The following is a 14311-nucleotide window of genomic DNA, read 5'->3' on the forward strand; positions in this document are numbered from 1 at the left end:
CTATTTATTCCATCTATTTTTGGTCTGAAATTCAATAAATGCAGTTAGAAGATGCAGAGGTAGGCAAAACTGTATCTGATAAATCGGATAAATATGTAGCTGCATCTGATAAATTTCTGTTAGATAAATAGTACCACTTTCAGGAAGGAAAGTGTGGTAGGTTGGATGGAAGAAAATAGGTATGGAGGAAATGAAGATGGTTAACAAAACTGTTTGTTGTTGTGTGTCTTCAAGTATCTGAGTTATGGCCACCCTATGGCCTGCTATATCCACATATCCAGATTTATCTATATGTATCCAGATACATATCCTATATCCAGATTTATTTGACTTTTTCATGATGAGTACAGTTCTCTCTTCGGTAGCCTGTCATATAATAATGTTAGGATTGCTTCTGTCATTGTGGATGGCATCTCAATCCATATGACTGAGACTGTGTTGTAAATTGTGTCTTTTGTTGATTATCTCAGTTTGGGCATGGCGGTAAAAACATTTTATGTAGAAATCCAGTTTCATGTTTCAGCATTCTGGAGGGGCCCATGTAGAGTTCATCTGATCATGTGGCACATACTGAAGTGATACCTGCAAGCTGTTGTCCTGGTGTTACTTTCCCGGAAATATCCCTTGTGTTTTAAACAGTGGAAGAAACCCTCCAGGTCACCACAGAACTGAATCATGTGTGTAAGTTTTGAGAGGCGGAAGGATAGGCTTCATGAAAGGATAGACTCCTCTGCCTGGCTTAGTGTATGGCTACAATGGTTTACAATATTGTTTTTCAAGTTGGTGGTGTTTCTGCTGTGGGTTGTTGGGGCCTGTAGTAACAGATAAAGTTTTTTTCCCCATTCTTTTTCTGTTCTTTACAGAAATAAAGTGTGCCCGATTTGTATTTTTCTTTTTCTGGATAAATTCTGTCTAGTGTCCTGTTATGTAGAGAGGGTTGATGATACTGTACAGTATGTGGCATTCCAGATTTGAGATTTCCTTGTTGGTCTCTATTTTCCTTCCAAATACAGTCCCTTTATGAAATGTAGTAAATGAGACACACACCAGGAGAGGAGGAGGTTAAGAAGCATCACAGAGTAAGGGATAGAGAGTTTAACTCCAATTAAAATCCCATTGCCCTCCCCTGGCTGCTCCTGTTTCTTTGGGAGGGATGTCTGCCATGGGACCAGTGGCAGCTTCCATTCTTTCACATACAAATTGCTTCAGGGAGTGGAGTTGTGGGGGAAAAGAAGATCACACACACCACTCCTTACAGCATCCTGCTCCTGTGATTACTATTGTATTTTCTTTAAAATTATAAGCAGTTATCTACATTTATACAATTCCTATAGCCTCCAGTTTGGCTATATGGCTAATATGGGATATATTTAAGCCAGAAAGCCAGAAATGTTTTCTGATTCTCCTGGATGCTCCTTCTCTGTTTCTTCCACAATCTCTTGAGATTTAGCAAGGTTCTGTCCTCCCTCCTTTTATGCTCACAGTCTCATCATTTATACTCACTACTGCGTACTGATAACCTGCAATCACATTACTTTTTCATTACTGACTTTCTACTCATTTCCTTCTCTCCAACTGTCTGTCTATCTGTCTGACATTTCCTCTTGGATGATTTGCTGTTGTTTCACACAGAAGATTATGAAGAGATTTATTTCCAGAAAAGGATTTATTTTCTCTACCAGCAGTAACTCTCCTCCTCCTCCTCTTATTATTGTTATGTACCTTCAAGTCAGCTCTGACTTATAGTGACCCTAGTTTTTTCTGGCAAGATCATTTTAGAGGAGGTTTGCTTTCCTCTGAGGCTAAGAGAGTGTGGCTTGCCTAAGGTCACCCAGTGGGTTTCCATGTCTAATCAGAGATTTAAACTGTGATTTCTGAGAGTTCTAGTCCAGCATTCTGATCATTACAACACAGTAGTGTCTCTTACTAAAGCAAATGCATCTCTTTGGTGGCATTACTGAGAATGGAAGAGCCCTCTCAAATTCTGAAAAACCAAAAATATAACCTTCATAATGTTTTGCTCAAGATAGATGCAAAATATCCAAAGGAAGGGATTTTGTCTACAGTACAAACCAATATTCTGATCTGTTAAAATTAAATACATACCTATAAGACAAAGACACATTCTTAACTGAAATAAAAAGGGATGGTGGAATTAGTAGCCCAGTTCTAAATTCTTTTGGCAATAATTCCATAATTTTAAATGGAACTTGTTTATAAGTAAAACATGGTTATATTGCTGCTCCAAAGCTGTGATCCTATTCACACTTACCAGGGAGTAAATCCCATTGAACTCATTAGGACTGATTTCAGAGTAAACTGGTCTTCCCAGCATGGCTAGTCTGCAGTGAGGTTCATTGAACTGATGGGATTTACATCTCAGCAAGCATACATAGAATTGCACTACAATTTTCTTGCCAATAAAACCCTGTGATAGACAACTGTTCAACAGCACATTTTACAGAATCTACTCCCAATTTCCCACTGATGAATATCTAAAGGAAATATACAAGTTATTCACAGACCTTTCCACCAATGTACAGAACCAAATTCAAACAGACACATCGCAGGAGTCCAAACCAGTCATCTTCTACTACCCAAAATACACAAAGTAATCCAGGAAGACCTACTGTCTCAAGCATTAGAACCCTCACCGTTTGAGTATCTGAATATATGGATTCCATTCTCAGACCATATGTCATCAACACTCTTACTTATGTGAAGGATACAAGTGATTTCCTGAGGGGAATACAGACTACCCACAACCTCCCAGAGAACACCATTCTAGCCACTATGCATATGAAATCCCTATATACCAACACCCCACACTAGGATGGCCTACAAGGCCTACAAACCATTAAAAATAACATCCTACATCAGCATAGCCACCAAACTCTGCCACTTTGTAATTACTTCTAACTACTTCACTTTTGGGAATAATATGTACCTCCAAGTGAATGGCACTGGCAATGTACCCGCATGGCACCACAGTATGCAACTTCATGACTGACTTGGAACAATGCCTCTTGAGCACATACACCCTCCTCTACCTATGATTTCTTGATAACATCTTTGTAATTTGGCTACATGGAAAGCAATCACCTGAAAAGTTTCACCAGGATTTCAACAACTTCCATCCTACCATCAACCTGTGCCTGGAACAATCCACAAAACAAATCTATTTCTTGACACAAGTTCACTTTCTTGACTGTGTAACTGCACAATGGACTTCTAAGTGCCAACCTCTTAAATTCCACCCAGAATGCACTACCAAACAGTACTTGAACAAGGAAATTACAAAGGAAGACTAGAGAGAGAAACAGCTGAATTCAATTATATTCACAAATTCCAATCCATTAGCAGAAGTATGAACAAAGACAATGGTTTTATGGTGCATTACATATATTAATACAATAGTCCTTGCTAATCCACATATAATAAAATAAAACTTAGAGAGAGTTTTGAACCCAGTGAAACTGAATTTTGGTAAGCAGATTTACACATTAACATGTTGTGATATGTGCTGTATCACCTCACCCAGCCCTTTGAAAATTTAGGACAAGAAATATGATTTGCCACATATTTCTTGATGTTATTACATTCTACCCCCATTTCCACAACTGTAAAAATATGCTTCATAACCTAAAGTTTTAATATCACTCAGTACTGCATCAGAGTCAGCAGTGCATAGTAGTTTGAGTGTTGGACTGCATGTTAGACTCTGGAGACCAGGGTCAATTAGCTCAGCCATGAAACCCACTGTGTGACCTTGGGTGAATCACATGCTCTCACCCTCAGGGGAAGCCAATGGCAAACCTCCTCTGAGAAAAAAAACACAGAATGAGCATGTCATGATTTAATCAGCAGTGACTTACCAAGCACATATGCTTAAGAGCTCCTCACTTTGTCTTGCTCTATGTCATTCACTTGTTTTCACCTACTGCCACAGTGACCATTCCTGCATAGTAAACATGTGATTATTTTAATAACTATGTCCATAGATGACTCCTATGGACCAGTGACAAGAACTAATTAAAATCAATTAAGTTAGAAAGTCTCTAACAAAAAGGAGTAACTTAATTATATTTATTTTTTAAAAACTTAATTCTTTGGCTTGAATTGGGGCTTCACATTAAGTTAATTCCAGAATTAAGTTATTAATTATTAATTAAATGAGAGAGTGTGCTAAAAGCCAAAACAATTTGCATTTCCCAGATTGTTCTTTAATTAATGCAAAGGGAAACTGAATCTTCCTTTATTCTTATTCATGAACAGAGTATGAATGTTTAGTTAATTTTTAGGTTAAAAGGTTGCAAACAAATAGTTTCAATCAGATGGTCTGCCTAGGTTTCACACTGCATAAATACAGACTTCTCATCTGTCCCAGTGACCTGAATGTTGAAACTTTCATCCATGGGACTTTTGCTAGGATCCATTTGGAAATCAGTAAGGTAAAAGAAGAGGTCATATAATTAGATGAAGGAGAAGAGGAAAGGATGGAAAAAAACCACTGAGGCAAATGGAAAGGCACAAGCAGACTGATTTTTTTAAGACTAAAAAACAAAACTCAAGACCACAACAGCTGGTGCAAATTAGTATGGTGTGAATCCATCATATAGTGGCTGTGCTTGCAAATATCATTTTTGAATACCTGGATTTACTCCCATGGTAACTGTATCATGAAACATATTGAGCTGTGCTGTCTGCAAATTCCAGTTTGGGGTTGGGTCCAAGGTTTGCCTTCTATCCACAGAAGGCTTTTGATCCAATGGAGCATTTCCATTGGTTGAGCAGGGAAGGAGATAATCATTTTTTATTCTTCTTACCCCAGAACTCCCTTATCATTACCTCCTGAAATTCCTTTCATTTATGAGGAGCCTCTGGAGCCATATGGGAGCTGGTAATGAAGCTTGGTCATGTAATTGTTCCAGGGTTTTTGTGGGGGTTTTGGGCTATGTGGCCATGTTCTAGAAGAATTTCTTCCTGATGTTTCATCAGCATCTGTGGCTGGCATCTTTCTCTGAAGATGCCAGCCACAGATGCTGGTGAAACGTCAGGAATAAACTCTTCTAGAACATGGCCACATAGCCCAAAAACCCCACAAAAAACTATGGATGCTGGCTATGAAAGCCTTCGACTCCATAATTGTTCCAGGGTTTGGGAATAGCATTTTTGGACTGTAATTCACAGAAAACTCCCAGGCACTATAGCAAATATTTTTTCTAAGATACTTAAAAAAACACCTCTGGATTAAATTTATGCCATTTTAGTTTGTATTGTGAAGCCCCCTGAAATTAATGGGGAGCCTGTATTTAAAAAGTAGGATAGGTGATATTTTGAACCTAACCAGTCATGAGTGCTTTATGACTTACACTAAATGTACATTTCCCCTTCTCACATTTTTTGCTTGACTGATTTATATTTTTTAAGATGAACTCACAGGTTCCGCTAGTTTCTTTTTGTAAGGAAAAACATTGTTGTTGTCCACACCCAGCCACGTGAGGAAGAATACACAGTTTGTTACTAATGGAAACTATGTTACTTTGATATTGCTAATATAAATTATACCTTTCCAGCCACTGCCAAGTCATCATCCAGCCTGCCTGCCTGCCTGCCTGCCTTCCTTTCCTTTCCTTTCCTTTCCTTTCCTTTCCTTCCTTCTCTCCTCTGCCGCTCATAACTGTTGAACAAAGGGGCTTGAGAAAATTTAAAAGGGATTTGGTAATGATGCTATCATTTAAATGTTTAATTAAATAAAACGATTCCTGATTGCTCATTATACCAGTAAATTCTAACTCCTAACCTATTATTATAAACATTGCATGGGCCAATCCTATTATGGGTTTACTCAGAAATAAACTCCACTTCTATTAATTAATGAATTAATGAATATTTATTATAGACTCAATAGATTTTCTCTCTGGCATCAGGACTTGTCCTTAAGGAATTATACTAGTTGCTCAGACCATTAAATCCTTGTGCTCTAATCTGGATTTCTGGGCAACCACATAACCCACTCCACCCATTCCCTGCGTTTAATTATTCATTTATGTTTAATAAGCAATGCAAGTCACGGATGAAAACGAGGGCCATTGTAGAACACTTTTCTTGCTTTACAGAAGGGCTGGGGTAAACTCAAGATCCCATTAGGCTCAGCCAGTCTCACCAGTGCTGAAGGATCATGCGAGTAGCAGTTTATCGGAATATGGAGAAGGATTCATTCTCCACTTTTCCCCTATAGAGATCACTGACTGTATTCACATATAACAATGTCATAGGGTTCCTGCTAAATCCTGGCTACCAATTACCTCTGTGATGATATGCATAGCCCACTTATTTCACATGAATGGGTAAACAAATGATATCTGTACGTTATGTTTGAAAGAAAGATCCTGGTTTGTTGCTTCCCAACCTAACCAGGCGACATACCACCATTAACAAATAAATCCTGGTTTGTTTGAGAGCAACAGATCAGAATGCTGAGTTCAAGTTTAAAATCCAATTGTGAGAGGAGCAGCAGCAAATGGCCTGCATGCTGCATGTCTCAACACACTGTTTTTTCACAGTAAGCCAGGAAATCTGGTGTACCATTATGTTTGAACATGGCATTGCCTTCATACTGATGTTTGAAACCATAGAGTTGGAAGGGGCCCTATAGACCAATCACCTGCTCAATGCAGGATCTCCACCTAAAGCAGAAATTCCCAAACTTTGGTCTTCCAGATGTTTTAGATTTCAGCTCCCAGAATTCCTGACTGTCTACCAAGCTGGTTGGGGCTTCTGGGAGGTGAAGTTCAAAACACTTGGGGAACCAAAGTTTGGGAATGCCTGAGATAAAGCATCACCCGCAATTAGCTGTCCACTCTCTTTTTGAAGACATCCAGAGAAGGAGACCCCAGCACCTCTCTAGGAAGTTGGTTCCATTGCCAAACCACTCTCCTTCTAATGTTCAATTGAAATCTACCTTCCTGTAATTCAAAACCATTACACCTAGTTCCATGCTCTGAGGCACAAGAGAAAGCCAGCATCTTCGTCGTTGTGACAACCCTTGAGACACTTATAGTGTGATCATATCACCACTCAAACTTCTGTTCACCAAGCTGAACATAGGCCCGGTACAAATCGCCCCAAAAGGGCAGGCTGGCGGCGGCCTGTTTGCCTGTGGAGAGGCACAGGCATCATTTATACTTATTAATGCAGAGGGGAGTCCCACTGTGTTAAGTAAGACTTACTCCCCAAGTGTGCATTGCAGCCTAAATGAATCAAAAGTTTCTGTTTACTCTTGGCAGAACTCTCATAGCTGTTGGGGATTTTTTTTAACTGCATAGCAGGCAGAAAGTAAACAGATGCAGCCCTATTATAAAGACTGATTCTGCCTATTGCATGCTTTCCTCTCACACAACAACTAAAGCAAGGATGTACACTTTGATGGTCTCCACATGTTGCTGGATTGCAACTTCCATCATTCCTCACCCTTGACTCTTTTGGCTAGGGGTGATGGAATTTACAATCCACAATTTGTCCACCCTAATTGAAAGCCTCAAGAACCTTTGGCATTACCTCAGCAATTCTCTCAGCCCTGAGGCAACCCACAAGCAGATATTCTGTTTACAAGTCTGAAGTTGAAAGGGTTCAATGCTTGACTGTATTTGTCCGGGACTGTATCTGTACTGCATGGTTATATCACATTCATGCCACTTTAACTGCCATGGCTCTGTCCTACACTATCCTGGGATCTGTAGTTTGGTGAGATACTTAGAATTCAATGTTTGAGTGCTCAAGTGTCTGTTACACTATTTACACAAAAGTGTGCCAACACTGCACTATTATAACAGTTTGATACAAGATTATCTGCCACGTCTCCATCCTATGGAGTCCTGGGGGCTGTAAGAGGCATTTAGAGTTCTCTATTACAGAGGTCAAGTTCTGTAGTGTAATGGCAGTGGAACAGGAACCTCTTTGCAGATAATTCTTAGTATTGCTCTAAACTATAAATCCCACAATTCCACAAGATGGATCCATGGCATTTAAACTAGTATCAACCTGGTAACTGTACAGTGTAGACACAATCCAAATCTCTATTGGCCCAGGACAGACAGGTGCAATAGGGTGCCCTTATCATGTGTGAGGGGCAGTGCTTCCAGACACCCCTTGCCCCTCGCACATGACAAGGGCGTCAAAATAGTGGCACCCTGTACAGATGGGCGCTGCCATTTTGACGCAATGGATGCTTAGCATCCGCATGTCGCAGCGTCACAATGATGCCGCAAAAAGAGCCTAGTTTGTCCGCTGCAGCTTCCTCACGCAGCAAAACAAGGCACGGGCAGGGCGCCCTTTTTGGGCGCTCTGTACCAGGCCTATTGTTCTTGTGCTTCAAGTTGTTTCTGACTTATGGTGACCCTATCACTGGAATTTCTGGAGCAGAGAGTTTGTGACTCACCTAAGATCACCTTAGGTGGCTTCTTTGACCAATCAGGGAATGGAACCTAAACCTCTAGAATTATAGTTCAGTGCTCAAACCACTACTGGCTCTTCCCAAACTACAAATCCCAGCCTTCTGTAGAACATACCCACTACGTTGAACTAATACACAGCCTGGGAATAGCATGTGGAGAGCCAGTGTGGCATAGTGGTAAGACTCTGGAGATCAGGGTTCCATTCCCAGCTCAGCCCTGCAAACTCATTTGGTGACCTTGGGCAAGCCACACTCTCTCAGCCTCAGGGGAAAGCAAAGGGAAACCTCCTCTGAACAAATCTTGCAAAGAAAACCCTATGACAGGATAGGGTCACCATAAGTCAGAAATGACTTGGAGGCACACAACAACAGTACAGTCCTCTAGGAGTTTATCACATTGGGGCTAATTTCAGCATTAAAGCAAGATTAAAGTGCATTTAAATCATCTTGCAAATAAAAGCAAAAATAGTGAGCAATTGTGTAAATGTTTAGCACATGCAATTGTGATAAACTATTCAGGGACAAACTCAATTTAGATAATGAGAAAGTTGAAATAGTTAAAGATTGAAGGGATGTCACATTGAGGATGGAGCAAGCTTGTTTTGTGCTGCTCCACAGAACAGAATCCAGAACAATGGATGCAAGCTGCAGGAAAAGAGATTCCAGCTCAACATTAGGAGAACTTCCTGAGAGTAAGGGCTGTTGGACAGAGGAACACACTCCTTCCTCGGAGTGGAGTGGAGTCTCCTTCCTTGGAGGTCTTTAAGCAGAGGCTGGGTGGCCATCTGTCAATGGGGATGCTATGATGGAGAGTTCCTGCATGGCAGAAGGGGGTTGGACTGGATTGCTTTTGGGGTCCCTTCCAACTCTCGGATTCTATGATTCTGCTCAGTGAGTCCCAAAGGTGGGTGTTTTGGACTTCAGCTCCCAGAATTCCTGGCCAAGGTGGCCGGGGCTTCTGGGAGTTGAAGCCCCCCCTAAAACCCTGGGGGACCATAGTTTGGGAGACTCCCTCGCTGATGGGGGGGCTGAGTCTGCAGGTGTTTCCGCAGAGCCCTGGAGGGCAGGGGGGTCTTGGAGGGAGGGGTCAGCTGGGAGGCAGCTAACCACAGCAAGAGCAACAGGGAAGGGCCAGGTGAGCCCTTGGCCTTAGCCTCTGCTATGAGGAAGAAGGAGCTGGAGGCAATGCCCCGCCGGCCCTTGGCCCGCCCTTTTCCCCGAAGGCGAGGGAGGGAGGGAGGGCGAGAGGCGTCAGTGATAAAAGGAGGAGGAGGAGGAGGGAAGGAGGCGGGGGCGCCAAAGGCAGCTGAAAGCAAGGGCCCCGGGTGGGCTCTCTTGCCAGGCTCCTGGTCCCTTCCTCCGGCCATTGCTCTGGCTCTCCCTGAAGGGAAGGGCAGGATTAAGCAGCCCTTTGAGGAAAAGCAGCCCCAGAGGAAGAGGGCAGGGCAGCCCTGGTCAGAGGAGCCTCAGGTGAGCCCCGGGGAAGGGGCCTTTTTGGCGGGGAAGGGAGGGAGGGAGGGAGGAGGAGGAGGAGCAGCAGCCTCCGGGCTCCTCGAGGCTCCAGGAGGAGGAAGAAGAAGAAGAAGAAGAAGAAGCCCTTTCCTCTCTTCTGGTGGTGGTGGTTGTTGTGGTTGTGGTATGCCTTCAAGTCTTTCCGGACTTCTGGCGACCCTAAGGCGGTGGGGGCTAGCCACTGCCAAGAACCACTGAGGAAGACCAAGAAGAAGAAGAAGAAGTAGTAGTAGTTTAATTTATATCCCGCCTCTCCAAAAAAGGATCGAGGCGGGCTACAGCATAACATACAAGACACCTAAATCCTCTTATCCCCACGGAAACCAACCCACATAACACACATTTTAAAAGACCTTGATAAAACAGTGAACATCCAGTTAAAGGGAGCCCAAGGGGGCAGGGCACTTGGGGCAGACCCCGGCCAGGCCCTGTCTGGCTTATCATAGGGTTTCCTTGGCAATGGCTAACCCCCTCCTCCCAGCCCTGAGGTTTTCTTCAGAGAGGGCGAGACATATTGCCATCCTCTGAGGCTTGAGAGCAAAGGGACCCCCGTGTCCTCCTTTCCCCGGACCTGTCCTCCAGTCCAGCCTCCTGTCCAGGAAGAGTGACAACCTGTCCTCCCGTTTTGAGCAGGACTGAAGTTCTGTGGTCCAAAACCCACTGCAGAAACCATCTAGCCTGAGCCTGCTTTAAGTGCCCTGGCTCAGTGTTAGGAGAGAGATTGGGAGCTGTAGTTGGCACCAGACAGAGAAGGCTGAATGTCTTACAAAACTATAGCTCCCAAGATTCCCTAGCACTGAGCTAGAGCAATTAAAGCGCTCTCAGACTGGATGGTTTCTGTAGTGCGTTTTGGAACTGTGTGTGTCTTCCATTTTCCTTCAAGTGTCCTCCATTTTGCAGTGCCTTGTCCTCCTTTGTGGTTAGGACACCTGGTCACCCTGCTCTCTGAGGCGGGAGGAAGAAGAACTTTCTTGGTGTTGTGGTTGTTATTGTTGTGTGGCTCTTCAGGTCGTTTCTGACTTCTGGAAGACCCTAAGGTAGCGAGCCTATATTCATGGGGTTTTCTTGGCAAGGTTTGTTCAGCGGGGCTTTGCCATTGCCATCTTCTGAGGCTGAAAGAGTGTGACTTGCCCAAGGTCACCCACCGGGTTTATATATGGCCGAGCTGGGATTCAAACCCTGGTCTCCAGGAGCTGCTGCCACCCTGTAGAATTAATACAATTTGCCACCACTTTGTCTATCATAGTTCCATCCTGTGGAATCCTGGGATTTGTAGTTTGTTGTGGGTCCAAAGTGCTCTGACAGAGAAGGCTAAATAGCTTTCAAAACTACCAGTTCTAGGGACCTTACCACACTAGTGAAATCCCAATCACAAACGAGATTTAAACTAGATTTAAAAATTTTAAAAAACCAGCAAATGCAGGAAGTTTATCACAACGGGAAATAACACGAAAATAAACTAAGGTAAAACGGAGAAAAACGGCAGCTTTGGACTTTCAGGAAGTTCCAAAAGTAAAAACTTGCCATTTTTCTCCGTTTAACCTTCGGTTTATTTTCACGTCATTTCACTTAAACAGTGATGTCGTGGGATAATTTTCCTGCATTTGTGGGGTTTGTTTTTTTTTTAAATTAAATCTAGTTTAAATCCTGTTTCTGAATGGGATTTTGCTAGTATGATAAGGTCCCTAGAATTCCACTGCATGGAGCCCTGGCAGTTAAAGCGGTGTCAAACTGCATTAATTCTACAATGGAGATGTACCCAATGCGCAAACCACTACACCAAGCTGTCTCTTCAAATGCAGGCAGGGGAAGCAATAGGTGCTCCACTGCAAAATTGCTAACTGCAAGCCTGCGATGAATCCCCCCCAATATTGTAGCTATTTTTAATGTATTTTGGGGTGCAGACTTCAAAAACCAGAATAAAAATGACACACCACACCCAGCTCTTTCCCAGATTCGATATTTATTTATTTATATCAATTCAGTTGTTATTTGGTTGGGAGGAAGTATGGACGTGAATGTTCCAGGGTGGTTTCTTTTCATGCTCTGGACAAATGTTTTTGTGTTTTGTATCCTTGAATTTAAAGTCTTCTGAAGGCCATATTTTTTTAAACTCACACGGAAGTTAACTTGTTTTGACTTTGCAGTACTTTTAAGCTGTGACAGCCTTGCCCTTGGTAATGAATTCAAGGATTTCTGCCAGAACATCTGCTGTTTCTTTTGTTCTTTCTTTCATTTTTTTTATATTAAGGCTTTAGCTTGTAGTATACCTGTTCTAGCAGCGGAGATGGCCTAACAGTGTGTCTGTATTCTACAGTGTCTACTAAAAAAGGTATGTAGAGAGATCTTGTAGCACTTCTGAGAATAACTGAAATAAAGAAGTTGGCAGTATGAGCTTTCCTAGACTTATGTCTACTTCCGCAGATGCATTTCATAGACTGAAGTCTAGGAAAGCTTATGCTGCCAGCTTCTTTCTTTCAGTTAGTCTCAAGGGTGCTACATACTGATTAATAGGCTAACATGGCTGTATCTTTGAATTCTACTAAAAAAGATGCCCCTAATACATGAGGGATAGGAGTGAGATGTAGGCACTTGTAATGACCTGTGCTGAAAATGTGCACCTTCCACAGGGATCTTTACTCAGTGAAGCTACATGCAGTGTATCTCCTGCGCTAGGATCAATTATTGGTAATTTGTTGTTGTGTTGTTGCCATCATGGAGACCCTATGAACGAGAGATTTCCAGGAGCCCTGGTCATCAGCTGCCCTGTTGAGGTTTTGCAAACTCAGGGCAGTGGCTTTCTTAGTTGAATAGCAAAAGCAAGTACATTTCTATACTGCTTATCAGTGCACTTAAGCACTCCCTAAGTGGTTTACAATGTGTAAACCAATTGCCCCCAATAAGCTGGATACTCATTCTAGCGACCTACGAAGGATGCAAGGCTGAGTAGACCCTGGAGCTCTGCCTGGCTGTGAATGGCTGCAGTACTGGCATTTAACCACTGCACCACTAGGGCTCTTATCAACTACCTATATTGCAGTCTCCCTCTTCTGCTACTGCCTTCAACTTTACCAGGCATTATCAACTTTTCCAGTTGGTCTTGTTTTCTCGTGATATGTCCAAAGTTTGATAGCCTCAGGGTAGTCATCTTTGCTTCTGGTGTGGCTTCATTTATTAGTCTTTTTGCAGTCTGTGGCATCTGTTGGAACTAATGTAGCATAGTGGTTTGAGTTTTGGACTGGGATTAGGAATCTGTGAGACTAGAGTTCAAATTCGTGCTCAGCCACAGAAATCCACTGGGTGACCTTGGACTAGACACACTCTCTCAGCCGTAAGAGGAAGGCAAAGTTAAACCCCCTCTGAACAAATCTTGCCAAGCAAGCCCCATGAGTTCAGGAAACAATTATGAAAGTATTTGTTTCTCTTTGGTAGGTGGTACATCACATGAGTCTATTAGAATTAATCTTTTACTTGATCTTTAATTCTTCCTTGTAGATCAGAACGTAAATGTAATTGAAATTAGTGCTTTTGGCAGAACATGGTTGAAAAACATGTCTTACACTTTCAGGGTATTTTTAATAGGCCTCTGATTCTGATAAGTGATTGCAGTTGCAGAAGAAAACCCTACTCAAGCCAAGGCAAGCTGGCTATTTGCATTTAAATGGCTTTAGTTTATTGATGTAGGTGGGACAAAGGTAACTGTACTTTGCTTAAACTGATGGTTTTAAAGGCTGGTCTACAGGCAGCAAAGAAAGTTAAAGTTCTGAAGTGCAAATACAGTTTTTTGTGGTGTTTACATTTAAATACAGTATTCTGTATGACTAAAGTTGTTTTAAGCACTGTAAGTAGTTTTGAGATTGGTGTCTAATTTTAATTTCTTTTTAAGTCTCATCAGCTCTTTTCAAGAATTCATAAGAATTTGAAAGCCATTGATTTATTTTAAAAGGATCTGCTTCTAATTTCTCCATGTAAAAATAGTATTTAGAGGGCTCAGTTATATCATGCAGTCAGTTTCCTAAGGCTTTACAGGTTGCACTCCAGTGTTTGGTTCAATGTGGGTAATGCAATCCTCTGTAGGAGACAGTGAGAAAAGGAGCAATACCCCCTGTTAATATGTTTGTGGGGTGTGGAGAGAGTTTGATAGAAAAACTCATTCTGTGATCCATTACTAAATTCCACATCACCCTTTTAGTGCTTCAGTTTGGCATGAGATTGTTAAAGCAAACTTGGATATTATTGGTGAATCTGGTACAGATCCACTGGGGACTAGGCCATCTTTTAGAATGTATGTCGGAAGTAGCTTCCTTTCACCTCCTTTAATTTCTCAGGAAGGAATACAATTCT

At 42.1% G+C, this 14311-nt stretch overlaps 1 protein-coding gene across 1 annotated transcript in view; it reads left to right on the forward strand.

Annotated features, from left to right (window-relative positions):
* The first annotated feature begins 9762 nt into the window (after window positions 1–9762).
* TMPRSS2 (transmembrane serine protease 2) overlaps window positions 9763–14311 on the forward strand; it is a 37119-nt gene continuing 32570 nt past the window's right edge. Inside the window, exon 1 of the mRNA XM_089511973.1 lies at window positions 9763–9925. The gene's annotated coding sequence lies outside the window, so the exon portion shown is untranslated. The remainder of the gene's footprint in view (window positions 9926–14311) is intronic.

The sequence above is a fragment of the Sceloporus occidentalis genome, unplaced genomic scaffold, assembly GCF_023333645.1.
Source record: "Sceloporus occidentalis isolate IW3139 unplaced genomic scaffold, rSceOcc1.0.p SCAF_2, whole genome shotgun sequence".
NCBI classification, from domain to species: domain Eukaryota; kingdom Metazoa; phylum Chordata; class Lepidosauria; order Squamata; family Phrynosomatidae; genus Sceloporus; species Sceloporus occidentalis.